We start from the raw sequence: 24149 nt of genomic DNA, 5'->3' as shown, positions 1-24149 counted from the left end.
CTTAAGTTAAAGGGCTAGAAGGCTAAGGTCAGGTACACTGACATTGCTCTGTCTATAACTAACTATCTGGGTGTTTCAACTTGAAAATGTGGCAAATGAATCACTTCCAAGTAGCTGTAGGAATGAATTATTTGCTGACACTTAACTTGGAGAGGTAAGACCAGCCTTGAATCTCATGTGCACAAGACAGTGTTGTTTCATTTTTCAATTTTCAAAGCACTCAACTAGTTTGCAACAGATTGAGATTCACATATTGGGGGAGTTTTGCACACAAAGAGAAACCTTGGGAGAACCCACGTCAATGGTCTTTTCATCCATAGAGAGGATCAGAGAGGACTATAGACATAATAATACTATTCAGTGGATGGAGGAGGCCGAATCTTATGTTTGTTGGAGAGTGACTTTCAATAGCTCAGTGGGGCAGCTTTGCACGGTAGAGGAAAGAGTGGTTGGAGAATAGGTAGACTTGGCTATGCTTGAGAGACAGTCTTCAGAAACATTTTCATGAGCCTTGCACAAAGGGTTGGCTTTTTGAGACTATAATCACACCAGATTCGATGTATGCCTCTCAATTTTATCAACAGAGGAGTTGTAAGGCTAATGGAAACCACAAATAAAGATGATAATTACTCATTAAATTGGCTATTTTCTCTTGAATTTTTACCATGCAGGCAATACAATCAAAACCACAAAGCAGCATAAGCCCACCAGTCATGGTATGCTGAGGTACGACAATGGTTCTCTCAGCATGGTTCATGCAGGGAGACGCTTTCCCATCTCAGCATAATAAATAGCATTCCTCCCGGTGACATTCATTACAAGAGCAATTGCATTATCCATGAGGATATCACACAAACCTATACACAATACGCATGGATAATGTCACAAGTTGGTGACGTGGCAATGCCCAACTGGAAGGAATTGGCCGGGAGAACAAGAAATTGAACCTTCAGAAGAACTGAAGAAGTTTTGAACCCTGAAGATGTGGTCGAGAGGCCTAAAAGGGGTTAGGAATTAAGAACTTAACCCCTACCAACTTGAAGAACTTATGGAGCACCGGCCAAGGGGCCCAACCTAAAAGGTCAAAAGCTTGAACTCTAGGCTGAACTTCCGTAAGTCGCTGTCGGGGGATATTGGGTTCGAAAGGCGAGCCCAGAAGGCACGGGGCCTCTGTCTGTAAGAAAAAGGTGAGACAGAAGATGCACAACATTGCACGAAAGACTAGAACCTCTTTGCAATGAAAACGAAGCACGAAAACAATTGAAATTGGAACCACGTACAAAAACCGACACTTGTTTGCCCAAGTGGTGCCGTTAACTACACCTAAAATTGGATTAATGTTTGAATAAAAAATGCTATGCTCCATAACAAAGGGTTTAAACCCAGTTAGAGTAATAATCACTGTTTAAGAGCATTTGTTAATGGAATTGAACGCCCAGTGTTGGTGATGAAGCTCCTTTCCTCTTTTGTCGCAAAGAAGAGCCCCAAAACCGGCTTCGTCAGCTCTCGAAAACTCCCTCTGGCTCTATCTTTTTCTTCTTCTTCTCCAATTGCCAAAACACAAGAGCTCTCTCCACTCTCTCTTTGTCGTTCTTCTCCTCTTCAAATCCTCATAAGAGCTCTCCGAAAGCTCTCTCTGTGTTGGTTCTCCAAAAAAAAACTCGAACTAGTCACTTTCCCAAAAAAAAAATTTCCCTTATGGGCGCGTGTCTTTTTTTCCTCTTTGCATGAGAGCCCCACCTTCTATTTTCGGCTTGCTTTTTGCATGTAATACCCCGCTTCCTATTTTTGGCTTTTCTTGAGCATCACGGGAGGCCCCCCCCCTTGCTAGGCAAGCAATAGCGCCGACGCTACTGGGTAGGACCCCCCCCCCCCCCCCCTCCCAATTTCTTTGCCTTCAAAAGAATGGGCGCACGGGAACAAGCCAGTAGGCAACTGCCACGTCAGCAGACGGCCGCCAATGCGCACGGCATCGCCCACCACCGCCGACCTCCCAAAAACGCCACACAGCACCCAGGCGAGGACGGCAACAGGACCGCCATAGCTCACAAGAGCCCAAGTCTCTCTCCCATTTGCTTGCCCATAGTATGTTACTGAATAGGCTTTATAGCCTTTGTCTTCGCGTTTTGCCCTCACATGTGGGATCCCCCCCTTGGCCCCCCCCCGACCTCTGCCACGTGGCAACACGTGGTTGATTTGGTCCCCAATGTCCCCCAACAACTTCATAAAATTCCAAAAAGTGCTTATATTTCCTCCTGCTTTGATCTCTTGCCACAGAGTGCATGGGGCTCCTCTTCCCAAGCCGCCAAATCCTATTGAAAACCCTACTAACCAGCTTCGGACCAAGCCAACTCCACCGCTCTTGGACATTGTCGAGCCCTCCAACTCTAGTGACAAAGACTAGGAAAAATCATTTGACGTCATCCGACGAGTAATTGCCGCCGACTTTGAACTGCAATATTTCACCAACCCGGGCTCCGATTGACAAGCTGTAAATTCTTATGGCCTTCAAATACCGCATACTTCCCATACAATCCCTTGCGAGACTGCAAAACCTTCAGATGACACATTAACCAAGGCGATCAATATGATATAGAACTGGCCCTCTGTGAAACTTAAATTGGCAGTATCTTGGCAACCAGAACTCCGATTGCCAATCTGAAAAGACCGACGCGCTCCCCAAGATGAGCACTTCAGGTCCATGCTTTTACTACCCTTTATCTGCATCTGTCCAATCCAATACATATCTACAAACTGCTCAAACTTCAAACTGTCATAACTTCCTCTGCGTAGCTCCAATCGACGAGCCGTTTGGACAGGCCTGTAGAGCACCTTGAGTACTGCAATTCTAGTCTGTACTGCCATCTGTGATCACTTAAAGCATACTCTCTTTGAGCATTAATCAAGACAACGTTTGGTCCTTTAAAACCACATTTGGCATACATTTAGCATAAAATTAGCTTGTTATCAAGTCCTGACCACTGGTCAACAATCATGTAGACTTCAATTAAGCACAATGTGCATCCTTCTGATCTTTTTCCCATCATGGAAGTGGAGTTGGACGATATCGCGGTGATATGATGACATGGCAAGCTGTACGAATTTCCACGTTTTGCGCTGGCACATGTTGGGTGTTTTCACGTGGAGCTTTTAAGAGCAGATGCTTTTGGGTGATTGTGCTTTTGAGCTAATGCTTTTGGGGACTCGGCTTTTGGGCATCCCTTGTAAGTTAATAAGGACCCTTGGGGCAACTCTTCCGGAGAGCATCTGGACGCAGAGTCCCAGAGAGAGTTTGACCCTCGGTAGTTGTTGCTAAATTGGCTTTATCTTAATAAAAATAATTCAAAATGAATTATTGGATTTATAAGTGAGAGGGTTTTCTCGCTTGGAACCCCAAGGAAAAATAATTCTAAATGAATTATTGGAATTTTAAGTGAGAGGGTTTTTCTCACTGTAGACATCCGAGTACAAAGTATTCCTAGTGCGTCATTCAAAGTAATGACGGGAGCACTGAGAACGGAAATATCTGTAAGGCCACCAGGAACGGGTATTCCTGATGCGTCACAAGGTGGGTGACGGGTGCATCGGAAAGGGGATATCCATAGTCGAGAGGAAATTCCGAACTGTGTTAGAATTGTGCACGTGGAAAAGCAAGCACTTGAATGAACATGGGTTCAGAGGAAACTTTGAGGAAAAACAGATGCTTTTTGAGAAAGCGGGATTGCCTTTCGGGAAAGCAGATGCTTTCTCACGAGGAAGTCTATGTCTGCATTGAAACTGTGTATGTGATTGCATCCAGGGACGCCTGGGAAGTGCTGTGAAAGCATTGTTTTTAACTTATAAGGTTTTATTGAGTTTTTGGGCAGATTCTGACTATTTTTAAAATATGCCGGCCGCCCACTTAATAAGTGGGCAGCCATCTGATAAATAAGGCAACAGATCAGCCAGTGTTTTCTCTCTCTCTTTTTCTGGCAGAACAGCGGAAAAAAAAAAGGCCGCGATCTCTACGCAAGCAGCTATTCGTGCTCGTGGCTAGGAGCTATAAAAAGCATCACAGGCCCTCATTCAGAGGGGAGGATCAGTTTTTGCAAGAAGGAGATGCTGCTGCAGAGTTCACCCGCAAAGAAGACGTTTGCCGGTGATACCCACGGCTGCTCCAAGTGTACCCGATGTCGCTAAGATCCAATGCGCAAGTTCCCTCGCAAAGAAGTGCCTACGGAGCGTGTTTCCACCGCGACAAGTTGCTGTTTTTCTCTGTTTTCAGCCCATAAACGTCGTAGACGGGGCTGATTTACGAGAAGGAACCCGAGAACACACCTCTCTTGTGTGTAGGATTGGAAGAGAGGATTTTCTATGTAGAAATCTCTTCCGGGGAACTGCTTTTCGAGAACCGAGTTGCGTTTCGAGCGTCGAGACTTTGAAGGTAACAATTTTCATGTTATGATCTCTGAGTATTTGATTGCAGGTGTACTTCCTCTTCGTGAGGGAGTAGGAGCAGAGGAAGGCATGAGCCTCTGCAGGAGAAAGCACTTTGAGGAACTAGAGCCAGATCAGCCCAAGGGTTTCGTACCCAAGTTTGGGAAGTAGATCCACGGATCGGAGAGATGTAGTCTCTCAAGTTGTGATCCGGAAGTTGGGATTCCCAAGTAAGGACTTCGTGTCTGGGAAAGCAGAGTTGCTCTGCGGGAAGAGGACTCTGGAAACACAGTTGGAAAAGAGAGTTGCAGGGATGTCATGCCCTGAGTCTGGAAGGTGAGATCCAGAGGCGAGAACCTTGGTTCTCAAGGATTTGGAATAAGGAACGGAAGTTCCTTGGAATAGGGTTTTGCCCTAGGAATAGGAAGCCGAGGCTTCCAGGAACCATCAAGTCTTATTATAGAACAAACGTGGTAATACGTTCGGTTCAAGTGACTTCTCCTCAGTAATAAAGATACTATTACGGGGGGGGACCAACCCATCTTCTGGTCCCCAGTACTGTGTCGATCTTCTCACTCTCTCTCTCTCTATTTATTTCTCTCTATATCCTTTGGCTTCAGTATTAAGTGATAAATTCTATTTATCCGAGTATATTTTATATTGTTATGCGCTCCCGTTTGTGACAGTAGTTGTACTTTGTGAAGAGTAATAATAAAGAAATACCGAAAGGGACGGCAGTCTTCGGGGCCCGCGGGTCTTGGCTTGGAACTCCGTCATGCACTGTCGACTCTCCTCCTCTCTTTCTCTTCGAGTTCAGTAATTTTTCACTTTTGGTTCAGGTGTTGCTATTGATTTCTTGCTTGGAGTGTCCAAGCCCGTAACAGTGGTATCAGAGCTCAAAACGATTCTTCTTCTAAGGAGGATCCGATCCTTTCTACAGCACTTATGGGTTCTGATAGAGACGACGTCCCTTCGACTGTTGGTCGCCGAGAAGATGAAGGAAAGTTGAGTCACAGTGTGGGAACAGAAGAAACCAATGGAGATTTTGGCAAGTTTCCAATGTGGAATCTCGATAGAGCAGAGTACAAATGTCAATTGCAGGTTGACATGCATGAAAAGACTGATCGAGTACTGCAAAGACCCGAAATATGTGAATCACTTGAAGAATTACCAAATTGATAAGATTCACTATACAGATGAAGAGGAGCCGTCGATTCTCCTCTCAAGACGGTAACGAAGTAGAAAGAAAAGAAGAGTGCAAAGAAGTAGAAACTGTACTTGCAAAAAGAGTTTGACAAAGCTCTTGAAAAGAAGGTGAAATGATTGATGGAAAGCTTAAAGCACTCTCAAAAGAAGAAGAAATCAGCGGATTTCCAAAGTAATTTGGACCGGAAGTCGACTTTCAAGGTGGTAAGCAGATCCAAGAAGCGTGTTCATTTAAAGGATGACCCAAATTTTTCTTGGTCTTCAGAGAGTTCTGACAGCTCGTCGTCCTCTACTGCAGTCTGCCCCATCCACTTCAGATCCTCCACCTCCTCCTCCCTCAGACGCCGCCGCTTCGCCTCCTCCCCCTTCTCCACCTTCATCCCCGCCTACCGTCCCTCCTCTCTCCCCGGTGGGGCCCACAATCTCATCTCCCGACCCCTCCCTCACTCCTCCTCAGACTCAGGGAACTGGACACACGTCTGCCTTGAGGCAATCTCTTGGTAGTGCTTTCCATACGAGCCGAGTGGCTCGGGAGGGACAGCCCCATCTGAGGCCGTCTTTTCTGGTGCAGACTTCTCCTTTTGCAGCAGTCCCTAGAGGTTTGACTAGCTTTGACATTCGTAGACGCTCGGACTTTTTCGACTACAGCTTCACACGGTTCTTGGGTGACTCTTCTCCTGACCTGGAGGAGGCTTGCTTTCGCGTCCACGTCATCTTTCTTGCAGCTCGAGGCATTGAGGATTTGGACACAGCGGTGGGTTTTTCCTTCCCGCTATGCGGCAAGGATCCTACAAAGTGGACCCTGCACACAGTTCTTGACTAGCTCCAGATTCAGGCTGCTGAGTTCTCACACCACACAGGGGACTTAGGGGTGACAGATCTGGTACAGACACTTTGGCCTCTTGCCAAGTTCAGCGTGACACCACCGAATGCAGTGGGTTGCAGGTACATTGTGGTCATTTGTTTGCCAACACTCAGAGCCCTCCTTGCTATGTATTTGTACATGAGGATTCTTGGACAGAGGATGTAGCCCTACGGGCTGCACCCTCGGCTTGGGCCTGGGTGGGACAGTCACTCTAGACGCGCTTGTCTAAAGGTCGTTCGGATGCGGATTACTCCCCATCCAAACCGACCTCAAAGATAGCGAGGTTGGCTGCTGTTGCAACATCTGTTTTCTCTCACTAACTCCATGAGGATCATCTCATGGAATGTGCACGGATTAGGAGGGCCCCAGTTTCATCTTCAGAGGAGTAGGCTGCGTCAAGAGCTTCAGCGATGCCTTGTGGGTGGTGAGATTGATATTCTTATGCTACAAGAGCATCCTCTGTGTGAGAGCCGCATTAGATGATGTGGTCAGATTTTGCGTGGTATTAGACGTTTTTGGTCAACTGCATTTGGACCTGGAGGCATCCAGGGAGGGGTATGTATGACTATTGCGGATTCTTTGCAACAGGCCATTGTGAGAGGTATTATTGTACCAGGCAGAGTTCAGTGGATTACTATGCAAGTTCAAGGTTGCCTCATGGGTTTCCTGAACATATGTGCGCCCAATGTGGCAAGTGCACGGGCAGAGTTCTGGTCTCAGATTGTGGAGTCTTTGCCGCATGCAGGGCAGTGGTGTGTCGGGGGGGACTTCAGCATGTTGGAGGACCCTCTGATTGGATTGGAGGTGGCCATGTCACGGTGCACGTGGCTGAGCTTTCATCTTGGGAGCGGCTATGTATGCCTATGAGGGTTTCTGATGTTTGGCCGCTATCACATTCTGTGAGACCTCATGACAGCTTGGCTTTCTCTCACTTTGATCGTAGAGTTGGAGGAGTGAATCTATCTAGGAGAGATCGCTTCTACACTAGTGACCGCATTTGTGACTTGGGTGAGTCAGTTTGCATCTTGTCTGGGACATCTTTTTCGGACCATGCACCAGTGATCCTCATGGTGACAGATAGACAGAGGAGGGGGAGCACGATGCTACGCATTCGTGAGAGGATCTTGTTGGACTCCAAGCTCAGAGAGCGAGTGGTGGCTCTTTGAACAGGGGCTTGGACACGCAGGTCTCTCCTGCTGACAGAGTGGCCTCTGGACTTGCTCAGCTTAGTCATTTCTTTCTCCAAGAGTCTACGGCCCGCCTGGCTGCAGTGAGGGAGGAGGAGCAGTGTCTCCGGCGGGGCGTTGCTTCCTTGAAGAGGATACAAGAGCAGCATCCAGACAATCCTTGGTTGGAGGAGCAGTTGCAGCAGGCTCGCTAGGAGCTTGTCAGCATAGAGGAGAGGCGTAATGAGTTTGCTTTCCATCAACACGCATCTCAGTGGACTCAGGTGGGTGACAAGGTGACTGGGTCTTTCTTTGAGGTAGTGGGACCTTGCCATGCGCACACCAGTGTCAGCCAGTTGAGGAGACCAGACGGGTCAGTTGCTTTAGAGTCAGGGATATGCATGCAATTGCTACTAACTTTTATCATGACCTATTGTCAATAGAGCCTCAGTCGGAGCGTCAAGATGCATACAGAGAGCAGGTTTGGGCACAAGTGCCTTGTCTTGTGACTGAGGAGATGCACCAGAGGCTTCAGTTGCCTCTCCAACTAGAAGAGTTCCATGCGGCCCTTAGAGCACTTCCCCGAGATATTTGTCCAGTAAGGATGGTTTGACTCAGTTTTTTCCTGGAGTATTGGGACTTGTTGGTCTCAGACCTTTACAACGCTTTTCAGTACATCTTGCACACAGGAGAGATGCTTGACAACATGAGTGAGGGCTTGATCTACCTCATTCCCAAGGAGAGTAGCTCCTTGGATGAGATTCGGTAGTGGCGGCCCATCACCATCCTCAACTCAACCTACAAAATTCTAGCTAAGGCTCTGAGTTTGAGGATTCAGCCACTTGTAGCAGGGCTACAGTGTCACTTCACAGGACAGGCAGCCAGTTGGACAGTTAGTCACAATTGGTCTGGTTCACACTGGACGGACCCTCTGGGCTGGGGGTGACACGTGGCAGGGTACCGACGGTGACATCGTGGCCAGGTCACCACCACCACTCAGTCTGGAGATAGACTTAGCTCACTGGACATTTATGAGCCGTTGGTGGCTCTTTATGGTTGTACATATGAGTAGTCGTTTGAGCCAGTGGGATTATCTTGTACGTAGTCGTCTAGAGGGAGTCTATGCACAGAGCACTGCTTCACCATCCCTGCACATCTGAGCCTCGACAACCCCATTGTACCTGTGAGTCCTGGGCTGGAGTTGTATGTGCTGCCAGCCAGAGTCTGTATCAGTCTTTGAGATAGTCGAGTCATATGTTCTGGTTTGCTCTTGTGTCTTTGTGAGCTCTGTTGATGTCTATTATTTCCTTTCTGTTCAGTCTGTTTGAGTGAGATTGTCACGTACATTGCACTGAGGACCACCCACTATAGAGAGCACGACACATTATCCGCGCTACAGGCATTTTGGCGATCACGGTGGACCTCAACTGAAATCTCACTCTGTGAGGTGCAAATCTTGAAGCTAGTTAGGTTTATCTAGCTTCGCCTACCTTGCCTATCTTCGCCGACCTTGCCTTGCACGGTTCTCCTATAGTCTGGTCCAACTGGTCTAGTCCCCTATCGCCTGGTCCAACTGGTCTAGTCCTCTCTCGCCCTAGTCCAACCTGTCCTCGTCCCTGGTCTAGACCTCCTCGACCCTGGTCTAGTCCTCCTCGCCCCTGGTCCATCCTTGGTCCAGCCTAGCCTGGTCTAGCACTTGCCTGGTCTAGTAGAGTCTAGACCAGTCTTCAGCTAGCCAGTTCAAGGTTGTCTTGCAAAAGGTTGGTTGGATTGGTGGTCACTGCATGACACATACAAGGCGGTCAGTCGAGCGTCAAAGTGCACTACTGAGCCCTCTAAAGCACTACAACAGAAGACGACCTTTGGAACCGAGTAGAAGTCCATCAACCTCATCACCTATCCCTCCACATACATCACCCATTCCTTCATCCGCTTCCACATCTTCCAGATCACCTTCTCCAGTAAAGCTCTCTCCTATTCTGCTCTACAGGCTACTGTGCTACAGGCTCAGCAAGGGGCCATGGAGCCGTTGGCTAGCGTTTTGACTAAGGTAAACATCAAGTTTCCTACATTCAAAGGACTCTCTTCAGAAGATGCTGACGACCATGCAAGGAGATTTGTATCTCTCTATAGGGGTCGTGGTCTTAACAGGGAAGATGCCTACTTGGTACTCTTTCTATCCACCTTGGATGGCTTAGCAGACAAATGGTACAGCCAGTTTGCAGAGAACCATTTTGCAACATGGGCAGCCTTAAGGCAAAAATTCTATGCAGCTTTCAGGCCCGGTGACTACCAGGAGAAAGTGTTGGATGAGTTAGCCAACATGGTGCTCCAGCCAGAGGAGACTTTTGCAGAGCTTATGACCAAGACCAAGTCTCTGGTTGCCAAGCTTCCTCAGCAACCCGGTGAATTCATGGTGAAGAAGTGGGTGGAAAAGGCGCTTCCCAAAACTTCTCAACAAAAACTCCGTGAGAGTATCCGGCCCGACGCCACTTTGGAGTTCATCGCAGCTGCTACTAGGATAGAGGGGACTAGGAAGCTGTTCAACAACTCCCTTAACATAGAGACCTCCTCTGTGTTTCCGGAAAGTCCTGCTAATCCATTGACTTCTTTACCGAGAGAACTTGAATCCCTAAAACTACAACGCGCTCTTCAAGAGGAGAAAAATATCTCTCTTCGCCAAGAGAAACCTCCACATCTTGAGGCTTTGGATCAAATCAAGAGAGAGCTAGAAGAGCTTCGGTCTCAACAAGAGACTAAGGCTATGGTATGGTGCAGCTCGTATCGCTCTCCAGGGCATCCTCCACAGGACTGTCCCCTGCGGACCTATTACCACTTCTGCGAAAAATCTAGGCACGAAGACAAGCATTGCTACTATATCAAGGGGTTGCGGCAAATACAACAAAGTCTAGGTCCTTCTCTCCAACAAGGGCTAGCACCTGCATCGAACATGGTCTCACCCTATGGCCATCAAAACCCGTTGCCACCTCTGCTGACAACACCTCCTATGCAGCAAGGTATGCACAATAACTTTGCATCTCCCAGCTTTTATCATACCGGTACTCCTTCAGTTCCCCAAAGCTTCCACACATCAGCCTCCGGTCCCATGCAGCAAGGGCAAAGACCACCTCGCCCCTCAAATAGGCCAATTTTGTCCTACAGGTGCGGGGAGTATGGACACTATCAGAGAAAACGTCCCTTACCAGAAGGGTCCCCTCCTTGCCGACATTGCCCTGAAGCTAAGGATCCCTATAGTAAGGATTGCCCAAAACAACGAGCGTCCACATCTGCAAGCACAAGCCAACAGGAGTTTACATTTCCAAAGCTTAACCTCATCACAGTAAGCTCCATTCCACAGGCACCGCCTTCCACTCTTGTAGTTGCCTCTCAAGAAAGGTTGAAGCAAGTGGAAGAGCCGGCTGGGGTACTCACACGGGCACAAAGAGCTGCTCTTGGCCTCAGCCTCTCTGGTGGTCCAATCTTTCCATCTCCTGTCACACAAATGAGTCAACCTCCAGTAGTAGCTGACAAACCAGCAGGTAGTGTCAAGAGCCAGCCTACCTCGCTTCTATCAGACATTGATGGTGCTTTCATCGAAGCAGTAGAAGACTTGCAAAAGCTTAATATACCAGAGCAAGCTCTAATCAAAGGAAACAAGCCCACAGCAAAGTCTATCTTGAAGAACACTTTTCAACAAGTGTCACTGTACGACATGCTTCGACTTGATGCAAATTTTAGAAGTGACGCCCTTTCCATCATCCAGTCTCTGTACCCTGGTGCAGGGCCTAGTGGCGGGCACCTACCTGTGCAGCCCTTGGAGTCATACATGATTTCTTATCCAATTGCTCTCCTCACCGACTATAAAAGTCCTCATCTCACTGTGTCTATTCTTGGGTATCAATTCTCAGGCGTCATAGTGGATGGTGGATCTGGATCAATCTGATGCCAGAATTTACTATGTTGGCCTTAGGCCTGCAGCCTACCCGCCCTGCTCCATTCACTGTTACATTGGCAGACCAGAGGACAGTCTACCCTGTGGGCATGGTAGAGAAGGTGCCTCTGATGATACAAGACTTCACATTTAGCTTGGATTTTGTGGTGGTCAGTCTTCCTCAGGTGGAGGGAGGATTTCCTTTGCTGATTGGTCGACCATGGTTGAGGCATACTAAGGCACTTCATGATTGGGGCAACGACTCCATGTGGATACATACTCCTGGCTCCCCCATGCAACCAATTCGGCTCAAAGGAGGTATGGATCCAGTGGTTCATCACAGCTCATTGTCAGTACAATCCAACCCCGACCCTGAGCAGCCCATCCCTCTTGACGGGTATGACGAAGACATGCTTGCAGTGGTTGGAAGCTACCGCCTCAATGCCATGTTATATGGTCTCTATTCAAAACTCACATGTACCGGTAACACTCTCTCTTCTAACTCCTCAGGCGGACACAAATGTCACAAGTCCTACACTAGACAGTAGTCCTACAGCAGACAGTGGACCAGTCCAAGTAGTAAGTGGGTCAGCCCCAACTTCTCATGATTCAGATGATCCTCCTATGGAAGCCATCGGCCTCAGGGAACCTATCACACATCACCGGAGCGGGAAAAAATCTCCTCTGCATGAACTCGCCAGTGATTCCCCCCTTCCTCTAACATCTCCCAGGTTGGAGGTCCTGCCCACTCTAAAGCACCCGGTTATGTCTGTGTCTGAAGATTTACCCTTTGATGAGCTTCCGCCTGGATGGTTACAAGAAGAGTATGCGGAGTTTCCAATTGATCAAACGCCAGCACATAATGTCTCGAAGCTCCAAGAGGTAGCTCATGTTTCAACCTCTGAAGTACCCTCCACAGTTACACCTCCTGACCCGGTCAAAAAAGTCAACCTGGGCGACCCTGACAACCCTCAGCACGTCCTCTTAGCAGCATGGTTATGAGAGCATCCCGTATTACTTGACCAGGTCGTTTCTTTCATTCACTCTTTTAAGGATGTTTTTGCTTGGTCCTACAAGGATTTGGAAGGGATCCCACGAGAATTGGGTCTCCACACAATCCCTCTGGTTGAAGGAGCTAAGCCTATCAGAGGCCGAGCTTATAAGCTCAACCCAAAGTATGCAGAGGCTGTCAAGTCAGAGCTCGAAAAAATGCAAGAGGTAGGAATCATTGTACCTGTGGAGCACTCTGAGTGGTTATCACCCATGGTGATAGCGCCTAAGAAGCAGTCCAACAAAATCCGGTTGTGCGTAGATTACCGTGCTCTGAATAAGGTAACTATCCCAGATGGTTTCCCAACACCTTTCACTGAGCGTGTGCTCGAAGATGTAGCAGGGCATGTTTTGTACAGTTTCACGGATGGGTTTAGTGGATACAATCAGCTGGGCATCCATCCAAGTGATCAGCTGAAAACGGCTTTTGTGACTCCCTGGGGTATTTTTATCTACACTAGAATGTCTTTTGGGTTGAAAAACGCTCCACCTTCTTTTAATCGAGCGGTGTATCTCATCTTTTGTCCTCTGCTTACGGATCATCTTCGCATCTTCATGGACGATTTTTCGACTTTCTCAGTGCTCAGTGTTCAACCCTAGTGGAAAATTTAGAGGAACACCTGGCTCAGCTCTCTACTGTCTTCCTCAGGTGAGAGAGGCACGGCTAAAACTCAATCCTAACAAATGTCACTTTTTGGTCACTGAGGGCACACTTCTAGGCCATGTGGTGTCTGCCAAAGGTTTAGCACCAGACCCAGAGAAGATCGTGGCAATCTTGAAGTTACCACCTCCTATCAATCCGAAAGTGGCTCAACCATTGATCCGACTGACTAGTGCTACAATACCTTTTCAATGGTCAAAACCAGAGGCGGAAGCATTTTAATACCTCAAAAAGCGCCTCACTGAAGCACCTATTTTAGTGGCTCCAGATTGGTCTCTTCCTTTTCATGTGCATACGGATGCCAGTCAGCTGGCTATGGGGGCTGTGCTGACTCAGCCTAGTAAAGAGTACAACCTGGATCTCCCTATTTACTATGCAAGTCGCCTGCTCACCACAGCAGAGCGCAACTACAGCACCACAGAAAGGGAAGGTTTGGCTATGGTGTATTCTTTACAAAAGTTTCATCATTACTTGTTAGGGGTTCACTTCACTATCATCACAGATCATCATGCGCTACGCTATCTTCTGAATAAACCCCAAGTTGCAGGAAGAGTGTGGAGATGGCTACTCATATTCCTGGAGTTCGACTTCGAAGTAGTTCTTAGTCCAGGCAAGGGGCACGTCATGGCCGACCATCTCTCTCGCATACACACAGGTGAGCCCAATATTGGGGTTGATGATGATTTTCCTGAGAGTCATCTTTTTAAGGTGGACACAACCCCAGAATGGTATGGAGATGTGTTACATCTGCTCTCTACTGGCCTATATCCTGAGAATGCTTCTCCCTTGCAAAAAAGAAGACTCTTGCTGAAGTCTAGACCGTTCTCTTTGATTGGTGGACAGCTCTACAAATCTGGGCCAGATGGTGTGTTGCGCAGGTGCGTTTCCCCTCATGAAGTAGACCACATTCTGGAGGATGCACACAGTGGTCCTACAGGTGGACACTACCCTAGTCACATCACGGCACAAAAAATCTTACAGACGGGCTTGTGGTGGCCCTATATATTTCGAGATGCTATTGCTCATGTCAAGATCTGTGATGTCTGCTAGCGATGTGCGCCTAAGCCTAGCAAGCAATCAAATCGCCCTCTCCAGGTATCTATGGCGTGGTTGCCCTTTGAGAGATGGGGTTTGGACTTTGTTGGTCCAATTACTCCATCTGCTCAACCAGGAAATCGTAAGTATCTCTTGGTAGCAACAGATTATGCAACGAAATGGGCCGAAGTGGTGGCTACCATCGACTGCATAGTCGCCACTGTCGCAAAATTTTTGTATGAAAATATTTTTGCAGGTTTGGGTGTCCTCTGGAAGTCACCAGTGATTGAGGTAGTCATTTTGTCAACGACTTGATCTCCACTCTCCTCACGAATTACAAGATTTTTCATCGCAAATCTTGCTCTTACTATTCTAGAGCAAATGGCAGGCTGAAAGCACTAACAAAGTGCTAATCGCGCTTCTTAAAAAAGCTTGTCATCTGCATCCAACCTCTTGGGATCAGGCTATCCTCGGCACAATTTGGGCTTATCGCACCTCCTTCAAGGCAACCACTAACTACACCCCATTCCAACTAGCTTTTGGCTTAGAGGCAATTGCACCCTATGAGTTCAACTCAGGTTCAGCAAGAGTGGGAAGCATTCGTGTCACAGCTGGGAGTGCTTTAGCAAACCTCTCTCGTCTCTCAATGTTAGAAGAAAGCAGGAGATTAGATTCACATGCTCTCCAAGCCGAGCAGATTCGTCGCAAAGCGTCGCATGATCGCCATCTCCGACGGCCGAAAATAATACAAGGCTCACTGGTGCTACTCTATCAAGCTAAGTATCTGAAGAAAGCTAAGAAGTTGATCCCAGCCTGGCAAGGGCCTTTCAAGGTACAAGAGATTTTGCCACAGGGAGCTATGCAATTAGTCACTTTGGAAGGCGTTCCTTTGCCACTGGTAAATGGATCAAGAATAAAGTGCTATCACTCACTTGCCTGACTCTATAGAATCTGGTTGTGTTATAACTCCCACATACAACTGTATGACTGTCCCGTCTCAATTTTCGGCTCTCTCCATCGATCCATTAACCCTCTTCTCAGATTTACCTTATATCTCAGTTGTAATCTGTGTTATCGTAAAAATTCTCTTGTTTTATGCATGCATCAAACTCCTTCTCACCTCACACTGGCATAATTCGAATTGGATTCCAGCTACTCTCGAATTTTTTCTTTTTAATTATTGGAATTCACAAATTGATTAGATAATCAGCTTCCTATTTCTCTCTGTCTCCGTGTCTATCTGTATCCCGGGTATCTCTATCTCTGGTCCTTACAGCTTACAGCTCTCTCTCTACTGACCCCTCTCCCTCTCCTTGTGGATTTCTTCAAATTGGCGAGTACAACTCTAATCAAATAGAATATGGATCTTCTCGATATTCTGGCACATCTCTCTCACACTGCTCAGAAGCACTATATCAGGTGGAAGCCCTGATAGGCCATTGGCTATAAATTCTGCAGCATCTACACTCTCTATCCCTCTCCCTCTCTATGTCTCTCTCTCTCTCTCTCTACCTTGGACTCCAAGCCGCTGCTGCAACTAGTTGCTCCTTACTATATTGCTTTGTGCTTTCGCTTACTGCTTCCAGCTTGCTTACTGCTAGCTTTGCTTTTTCACTCAACCCTACCCAATATTGCTTTTTACCCTGCTTTCCCTGTATGTGGTGCTTTCCTGAAAGATTTTAACTGAGGCACCTACCCTCACCCTACCCCTCGCCGCTACCCTATCCCAACCCCCTCGCCCCTACCTACCCTCCCCTTACTGCTCGCCCCTACCTACCCTATCACACCCCCTCGCCCCTACCCTCCCTTACTCCCCCTCGCCCCTACCCTACCCAACCCCCTCGCCCCTACCCTCTCCACACCCCCTCACCCCTACCCTATCCCAACCCCCTCGCCCCTACCTACCCTCACACCCCCTCGCCCCTACCCACCCTTACTCCCCCTCGCCCCTACCCTATCCCAACCCCCTCGCCCCTACCCTCCCTTACTCCCCCGCGCCCCTACCTACCCTCCCCTTACTGCTCGCCCCTACCTACCCTCTCACACCCCCTCGCCATTACCCTCCCTTACTCCCCCTCGCCCCTACCCTACCCAACCCCCTCGCCCCTACCCTACCCCAAACCCTCGCACCCTACCCCTCCTATTTTGGGATCTCGCCCCTACCCTCCCTTACTCCCTCGCCCCTACCTGCTCCAGCCCTCGCCTCTACCCTACCCCAACCCCTCGACCTACCCTCCTCTTTCTCCCCTCGCCCTCGTCCTCACAAATCCCCTCGCCCACCCTACTCTTCCTGCATCCATCCGCCTGCTCATCGTTTTTTTGAAAGTGCAGCCTACGAGAGTATGCAAAATCATCGCTTTTTTAAAAGTGCAGCCTCCTGTGTAATTAAGCTTTTCCAAGTACAGCTTTTCCAAGCTTTTCTAGGAAACTGTTTATTCCAGTACAGCGCTACATCTTGAATCTGGGAGTTCCAGAGTTCACCCTGCACACTGCCAAACCAGGTAGCTAGCTGTACGATGGCTGGTACAAGAAAACAAGTTAGAAAGAAGAAAGCTCTCTCCAGAGAGGCCAACTGAGACATCCCAAAGTTCTGCAGAGGAAGAGGATGTGGATACCTCCAGCCATGGCCTCACCAATGTGTCCTCCACTGATCACAGTGATGAGAATTACAAGGCGTCCGACTCACGCTCTACTTCCGACTCAGAGTCTTCTAGCAAAGAGGAAGAGGAAGAGGATGAAGAAGAAGCTGTAAAAAACCAAAAGAAGAGGAAAGCCAGCATGCAGGTACTGAGTCATCAAATTCCTCGGCCTCCTTCTTCCAAGACCCAAACCAAGTTCACTTTGAACTTCCATCTGCAGCAGCCTCATCCGTCTCTTCGAGAAGTCTTATCAAAAGACCAACTACATACGCTAGGTCTGTCAGCATTAGCAGACACTGATCTGCCTTCTGATATTCCCATGGATATGGTGCATACAGTTCTTAATTTTTTTCCCAAAGTCAGAGGACACACACTGACTGCTACATGCATTGGTAACGCTTTGGGGATGACAACCTTTCCGGCAGTCAAACCAGCTACGAGAACCTATTCACAACTTTCGAAAGATGCGACAATCAAGGCATGCAAAGAGCTACTTAGTATGAGTCATGCTGATTATGCAAGGAATAAAAATCTCTGGGCCATTTTCAAGTATTACTTTTTGGTCAGAGATCCTAAAGTCGGCAAGGGCAAGGGCAAGGGTGACGTGCCTACTATATTCTCGCACTGCGAAGGCCTATACTGCCTCATCCACACCATCCCGTGTGGCTTTCATCAAATTTTATTTACCTCTTTACAATCGCGGGCAAAAAGATTCAGAGCTCGGGTGCAATCTATGCAATCTAGCTTTCAATGCTTAGCAGCTCCGATGTTGGCCTAGGTCATTAATATGCCTGTTAGTTACATCTTGTTGGATCTTCTCGAGCTCCTGCATCAGCCAGGTAGAGAGGCTGATCAAGAACTTGCTTTGGTTACGGCGTGACACTCAGATAGCCCAAGCAAAGTAGCATGGGAGGTTATCACTCTACCTTGTTCTCAGGGGGGGTTCGGGATCATAGACTCAGCACAGCAGAGCAGAGCCCTTCTTGGGAAGTTTGTGGTCAAAGGACTGCTTCCAAGGGGGGAGCCTTGGAAGGAGTTTTTGCTTCAGCGACTTAGAGCTCGAGTGCCTCAGGCATGAGGCCCTTGGAGACCTTCCATCAGATGGATCTTTGCAGAGATGTGCAGAGTTGGTCTGAGCAAGAGGCTGGAGGATCGGTTCGCTATGAGCCTGCTTCGCTTTTGAAGGCAACTACAGAGAGACCTGGAGTAGCACCAACCCACGTGCATGGAGAAGCGCTTGAGACAACCCCTTGTTTGAAACCCCATGGTCAGCACTCAGAGAGGTCACTTGGTTGGTAGTAGGCCTCATGTTTATTGGGGTCCCATGCCAGAGGATCCAGCACGCACTCTAGGTGACTAGCTTCAGTCCTTAGGTTTGTCAGAGGAGTTACAGAGCATCCAGCTGTGCAGGGCATGAGAGGGGTGCAGAGCATGTGTCAGGACATCACAGAGGCAGTACCAGCTGAGTGGCTCACACCTCTAGAGACAGCAGCTCCCACATGGATGGGAGCCTTCACGTGACTGGAGGTCCTCATCGCAGTTCGAGCTTGCTCAGAGACTGTACCCTCCATGTTCTTCGAAATAGAGGGCAAGGGTCGACTACATAGAGTCTCAGTAGAGGCTCCACAAGTTGCAGAGTACTGTTTTCAGAGGATCCGAGTAGTGGGTATTTGCGGGAGGACTTGTGTCATCGATCCTGGCCCAACAGCTCTTGAGACAGGCCACTGGAGGCTTTGGGCTTGGGAGAGCTGTCCACTGGCATGAGTGCAGTGAGATCCTGGAGAGTGGTTTTGGCGGGACCCTTTCTCCTCAACCGACCATCCAGGGGTCCCTTTCTTTCAGTACATTGTTCGACTGGGACGTCACATACTGGTAGCACGAAGAGAGGCTCGTCTTGCTACAACAGCTGCTTGGTCCACTCTCACAGGCCCTGCACTACAATTTGAGCTATCCTCCACCAGCAGGATGATAGTGATACAGGGGGGTTGACCTACACTCCAACCTGCTACAGAGCTTACTCCACAGGAGTGATGCAGTGAGAGGTGTGTTGGAGATCGTTTGTGGCCTGACACACTGGTTCGTTTGACGGGCCTGTTGGTTCCGCATCTTCGAGGCTCGCCTTGTGCCACCAGCGGAGACTGTATGAGATTTTTGGCTGGAGTTGATCCATACTCTCAGGGGACAGTTCGAGAGACTTCAAGATAGCTCCAACCGCATGCGGGAGCGTAGAGAGGAGTTCCTTCGACTCTGGCACCCTGGGCCTTTCTTCACCATGGTCCGAGGTGAGCTCAGATGGCACTACCGTCCACCTGTGTGGCTTTTCCCTCCTCCCATCTCTTGATTTAGCCCTCATTGTGCATATGTTGTTTTTTCATTGGGCGAGTCTCCCCTTTATGGTTGATGTAGCCCTCTCTAGTAGAGGTAATTATAGCCCCATGGGCAGTTTTATTAGCTAATAGAAGGATCTTTTTCTCGGAAAAAAAACCTCAGAGAACCTTCACTTATAGTATCTATCTTCTCTCTTCGTGTTTGCGTATTTCTCTCATGAACTAAAAGCAATGGCGTTATGAAAGGCCCACCGTTGTCTTGGGCTGAGTTCTCAGAAGCGCTTTGAAACGTTGTGCTGCGGTGGTAGGTCTTTGTCGGCAAGGAAAGGTGGCATTGTGAGATGTTGTGAAGGCTTCAATTGCCACAGCAGCTCCTCGAGGCATCTTGAAACACGGGGCAGAGAAGGAACTTTGCAGGCGTGTAAGATCTCTCGTTGCATTATAAAACACAAACAAAAGGAGGGGGGTCCTTCGGCTTGTCAAATCGTTTGCGTCTAGAGTTGCTCCATCGGTGTGGCCTTTCTCTGTAGCGTTTTGAAACGCCATGGGTTAGGGAACCTTGGTGAGCAATTTTTTGGGCAGGATCTTGTGAGCTTCTTCAAACGCTATGCCAAAAAGGGGCTTTGAAGGCACAGCTTTGTGCCAGGGAAGAGCGACACAATGTCCCCGATGTTGTGTTAAATCCTAAAGTGAACCAAGCTCAACAATAAGCTATGGAAAGTGACTTGTCCAGTTCTGGATTAGCTGCCTTAGCACACACAAAGTCCTCAAGGGAGGTCCATATCAATTTGTCTTGGGATTATAAAGTCAAAGGCAACTGCAAGAGCACGGAAAAGGACAAAGGCAAAGGCAATCTTGTCGAGTATAACAGAGACGGTGATTTTACTCAAGATATCGGCATGGCACACTTGGCGGCGGCCATAGTGGCCTTGGTGCTAGATTTCTAGCTCAGTGGTGTGTGCCGAGCCGCAACATGATTCAGCGAGAGAGAGGCTTGAGGGGAAGAAGGAGCTCCCTATACATAATTTGGACCCATGTGTCGAAGTTCAAGTTATTGGTGTTTGAACCCATGCCGTGAGTTAGAGTTCAAGCCACATGCATCTGGCAAGGAACCAATGCAACAATATACAAAACACTATGCATGTGTGCGCAATTGTTCCAAAAGTTCATTGTCCTGTAAAAATCTTGGACATGATGTGTTCAATGCAGCTTAAGGCCTTAAACTCTCAAAGGAGAGGCATCTGGGCACATGCTAGATCGTCAACTGAATGTGGCTGGATGTCAGATCTGAACACCAAGATTTGCATGAAGGTGCATTTTTCTTGTGAGTGTCTCTTCAAACAAGGAACCTCTTTGGAACTTGAGATAACCCTTCCTTATGTAAAAGCAGGCTTCTGGCAATGGTTAAAGATCGGGGTGCTTGACCCCGTGTAGGTGCAGGTGACCGGCTGAGCCGATCACGCACCTTTTTGGAGGGTTGGCACCGCTTTCAGCATTGTGTACAGCAGGAGAAACAGAGACCTCATCTGCCCGCATGCGGTGCAACGGTAGAGTCGCATGCTGGGAGGGTGCAGGTGCTGAGTTTGATGCAAGTTAACCCCGCGTTGACTATCATTTTGATCAACCGGTTGCTGCCCGCTGAGTTCGACTGGATACCGGCTGGGATGTGCTTGCCACGATGGCGAGCACCCTAAGATATAACCAACGCCCAAGCTTCTTATTGACGGAGCAAACTTCACTTGTCCTGCACACATGCATGTGTGAACATTGACCCAATTCAAGCGGCGAAATACATGGCACCACCCAATTCTTTGGAACAGGCTTTCAGCCCTGGCATCCCGTGGATGAGAATGCCGGATGGGGTGGCCAGTTAAGCTCCCATGATCTATCAACCATCTTGAAGATGACAGGAGAATTTGCACAATATCGTTTAGGAGGAGGCCCCCACTATCGTCAAATTCTATTCCTTGCTGCATGCGCTGACGTCTTTAAATATGCGCGCGCGCGCGCGCGAGCGAGAGAGAGAGAGAGAGAGTACCTGCATGCAGATTCAAGCGCGAGTCCACGAGCACAGAGAAAGCGCTGCACGTACAGTCGAGACGTCGCGTCACTTGCGCAGCCAATTCAAATTTGAGCGATTCTCGACTGCTGCTTAGAGCCGAGTCCCACATTGAGTTAGTTGAGTTTTGTTATTAATAATTCACTACTTCTTACTACTAGCTCAAAAGGTATACCTAATGGCTCTAAAAGAAATAAAAGGCTTTACTAATGGCTACTCCGTCTACAATGCAAAGTCCAATTAATTTGCTTCGAGGATTCCAACGGAATCTCTCAATTTTGAAGCAAGGGAGTCCCTCGTGTGGCTTGTGCTTTGCGCCTGACCTCGCCATCACTGCATGGGCTTGGACCTTGCAAAGTCCCCTCTCCCCCCCATCCATTCATCTACGAAGCAAAAGACTGCATGTTGATTCCATCCTACGCTCTACACACTCCCCCCCCCCACCCCCCAACGACTCCAGCTCTTACATTGCATGGTGGACACCAAGCATTCGTAGTCTGTACTGTAGGTCCTTGTGGCCTTCGATCTCCCTTTGCCTACATTACCCCCTGCTCTCCTCTGTCAAGATCATCAGGCGATTCGTCCTCGTTCAACCCCTTTGTATCTCCGTCTACCTGCAATACATCGAGGTCTCCTCAACCAAGACCCTCAGGGGGTCTCTCTCTCTCTCTCTCTCTCTCTCTCTCTCTCTCTCTCTCTCTCTCTCTCTCTCTCTCTCTCTCTCTCTCTCTCTCTGCCCCCCCTCTTGACGTGCATCTCGCTCTTCCCTTCATGTGATGGCAATGGCCCCATCCACTATAAGAGGAGTTGTCTATAACCGCTAACATTGCCGCGGAAAAACAAAGGAAAAAGGAGAGAGAAAAAATTGTGTGGGCGGCTATGAATGCGGTACTGGTTTATCAGCAAATAAAGGCGGTAATAGTCGCGGTATACCCGCTGCTATCATTGCGACCTTTGCCGCTGATATTACCGCGTATATTACCGCTAAACGCAAGTTCAAAAATAAAGGTGCTCATTTGAGCCACCCAAATTTGGGTGGTCAAATGAGCACCTTTATTTTTGACCTGCATAAAACAATAAGACATCAATTTTTTTTTGGAAGAGTATAAAGAATACCAAAGAACTGAAATTGAATTTACTTTACCTTGACAATTAAAAATATAGAAGATCAACTATCTAAAAAAGTTATAATAAAAAGTAAATAGTTGTATATACATTGTGCCGCATTGGGAGAAAGTTTTGACAAACATTTTTTAATCTAATCCCCATCATCGTCCAGAGGCACGTATGTTGGATCACTTTTGACTCTACATAAACCCAAACCAAATTAAACAATTATCCATAGCTCAAAACAATTGATACAAAATCACTTGTTTAAACTTACCGCTTGTAGTGGTCCAACCGCCGCGTCGAATTGCTCGCGAGAGATGTGGTTGTTTTCAAACAACCATCGCCAAGTATCAAATTCTGTATGTTGCTCCCGATACTTGACCATCTCTCAGGTTGGTCGAGAGAGAGTGACATTTTCCTATGTTAGCAATAAGTTATAACAATACCAAATTATCAACTACAATTTTTATAATCAACAATCGATGTTATAATTCAAATAATCTTACATATTTATCCTTCCAAGCTCCCTTGCCTCCTGAGCCATAGTGCGTGGGAGTTTGTCTTGCACGAGGCTCGCGTTCTTGTCTATATGATGAGCCCGTCTCACAGCTTGATCGCTTTTCTCTTGAATTGCCCACTCCCACTCCGCGTCTGCCATGTTGCCCACCGCGGTAACTTCTGTATGGATCTCTGACCTGGTTGGCTGTTGCGCGCCGCACATTGGACTACTTGTTTTTTAGAAATGTCTTTATGTATCCCTCCAACCATTGTTGTGAAAAACGTTGATCGGGGGCGTTTGGAAATCTAGCTAACAGAGCATCCTCAATTTACCGTGCATGAGCGGGCAGTTGGTCTCTGAACTTTATAAAACAATTCTTAAACGTTGAATGTATAAGAATTTGTAGATGGTGTTGAAATGCCCTGCGCTGTGCTGTGCCGAAATCAACCTCCCCGCCATATTAAACCCTGTAGTAGCTCCCATGCGTGTGCGTCAGTATCCTCGTCCTCTGCGTCAGGGGCGGCACGCTCTGAAAGTGGAGACTTCGTTCCCCCGCCACTACCAAAACATGCGAAACCACAAGATTCGTCACCGCTTCGTCTCTCACGGCGCTCGTTGTCTCGAGATGAGCGTCTCTCACGGCAATGTGCACCCCGGGTGGGAGCCCACCGGAGATGTGAACCAACCAAAAGAAGAGCCAGCTTGCTGCTCCTCACCAGTTGGTCTGTCGTCTGACATCTACATTACAAAGAGCAATATAAGATTAAGTTTTCCATCCTACTCACTCATCTAACTATACGTACACAAGTATATTACCACACAAACACGTAGATATATATACATACTAGTAGACCTAAGTAGAGCCTAGTAGTGCCAAAGGTCAACTGCACCTCTTTAGATATCATCGCAGTCTCAACCGTGGTAAAACCAAAGGTACGTTGCGGTAATCCATGCATGAGTGGATCAATGACCGCAACGCCACGATTAAAAAGGACTATACCCAAAGGAAGCGTCTAGCCTTCGGATGCTATGCTCCCATACTTAGTGCCTATAGACGTGCATAAACAAATATATATGTTCACACATATATATGTTAAGGTTGTAAATGTAGCCATCGTTTTGTGTTGGCTGCACCTAAATTCAACGTCTAAGTGATCAATTGATCGTAACATTACAATTCTCTCC

At 48.0% G+C, this 24149-nt stretch overlaps 1 protein-coding gene across 6 annotated transcripts in view; it reads right to left on the bottom strand.

The window, feature by feature from the left end:
* The window catches only part of LOC147464996 (mitogen-activated protein kinase HOG1-like), a 175578-nt gene extending 154131 nt beyond the window's left edge, over positions 1–21447 (bottom strand). For all 6 annotated transcript variants that reach the window (XM_086510661.1, XM_086510678.1, XM_086510671.1 and 3 more), the window contains exon 1: positions 21335–21447. The gene's annotated coding sequence lies outside the window, so the exon portion shown is untranslated. The remainder of the gene's footprint in view (positions 1–21334) is intronic.
* Between the last annotated feature and the right edge of the window lie 2702 nt (positions 21448–24149).

This window comes from Adiantum capillus-veneris, chromosome 1 (assembly GCF_014529385.1).
Source record: "Adiantum capillus-veneris isolate H3 chromosome 1, ASM1452938v2, whole genome shotgun sequence".
NCBI lineage: Eukaryota > Viridiplantae > Streptophyta > Polypodiopsida > Polypodiales > Pteridaceae > Adiantum > Adiantum capillus-veneris.
The sequence above is the reverse complement of the archived record's forward strand: the minus strand, read 5'-3'. Positions and strand labels throughout refer to the sequence as shown.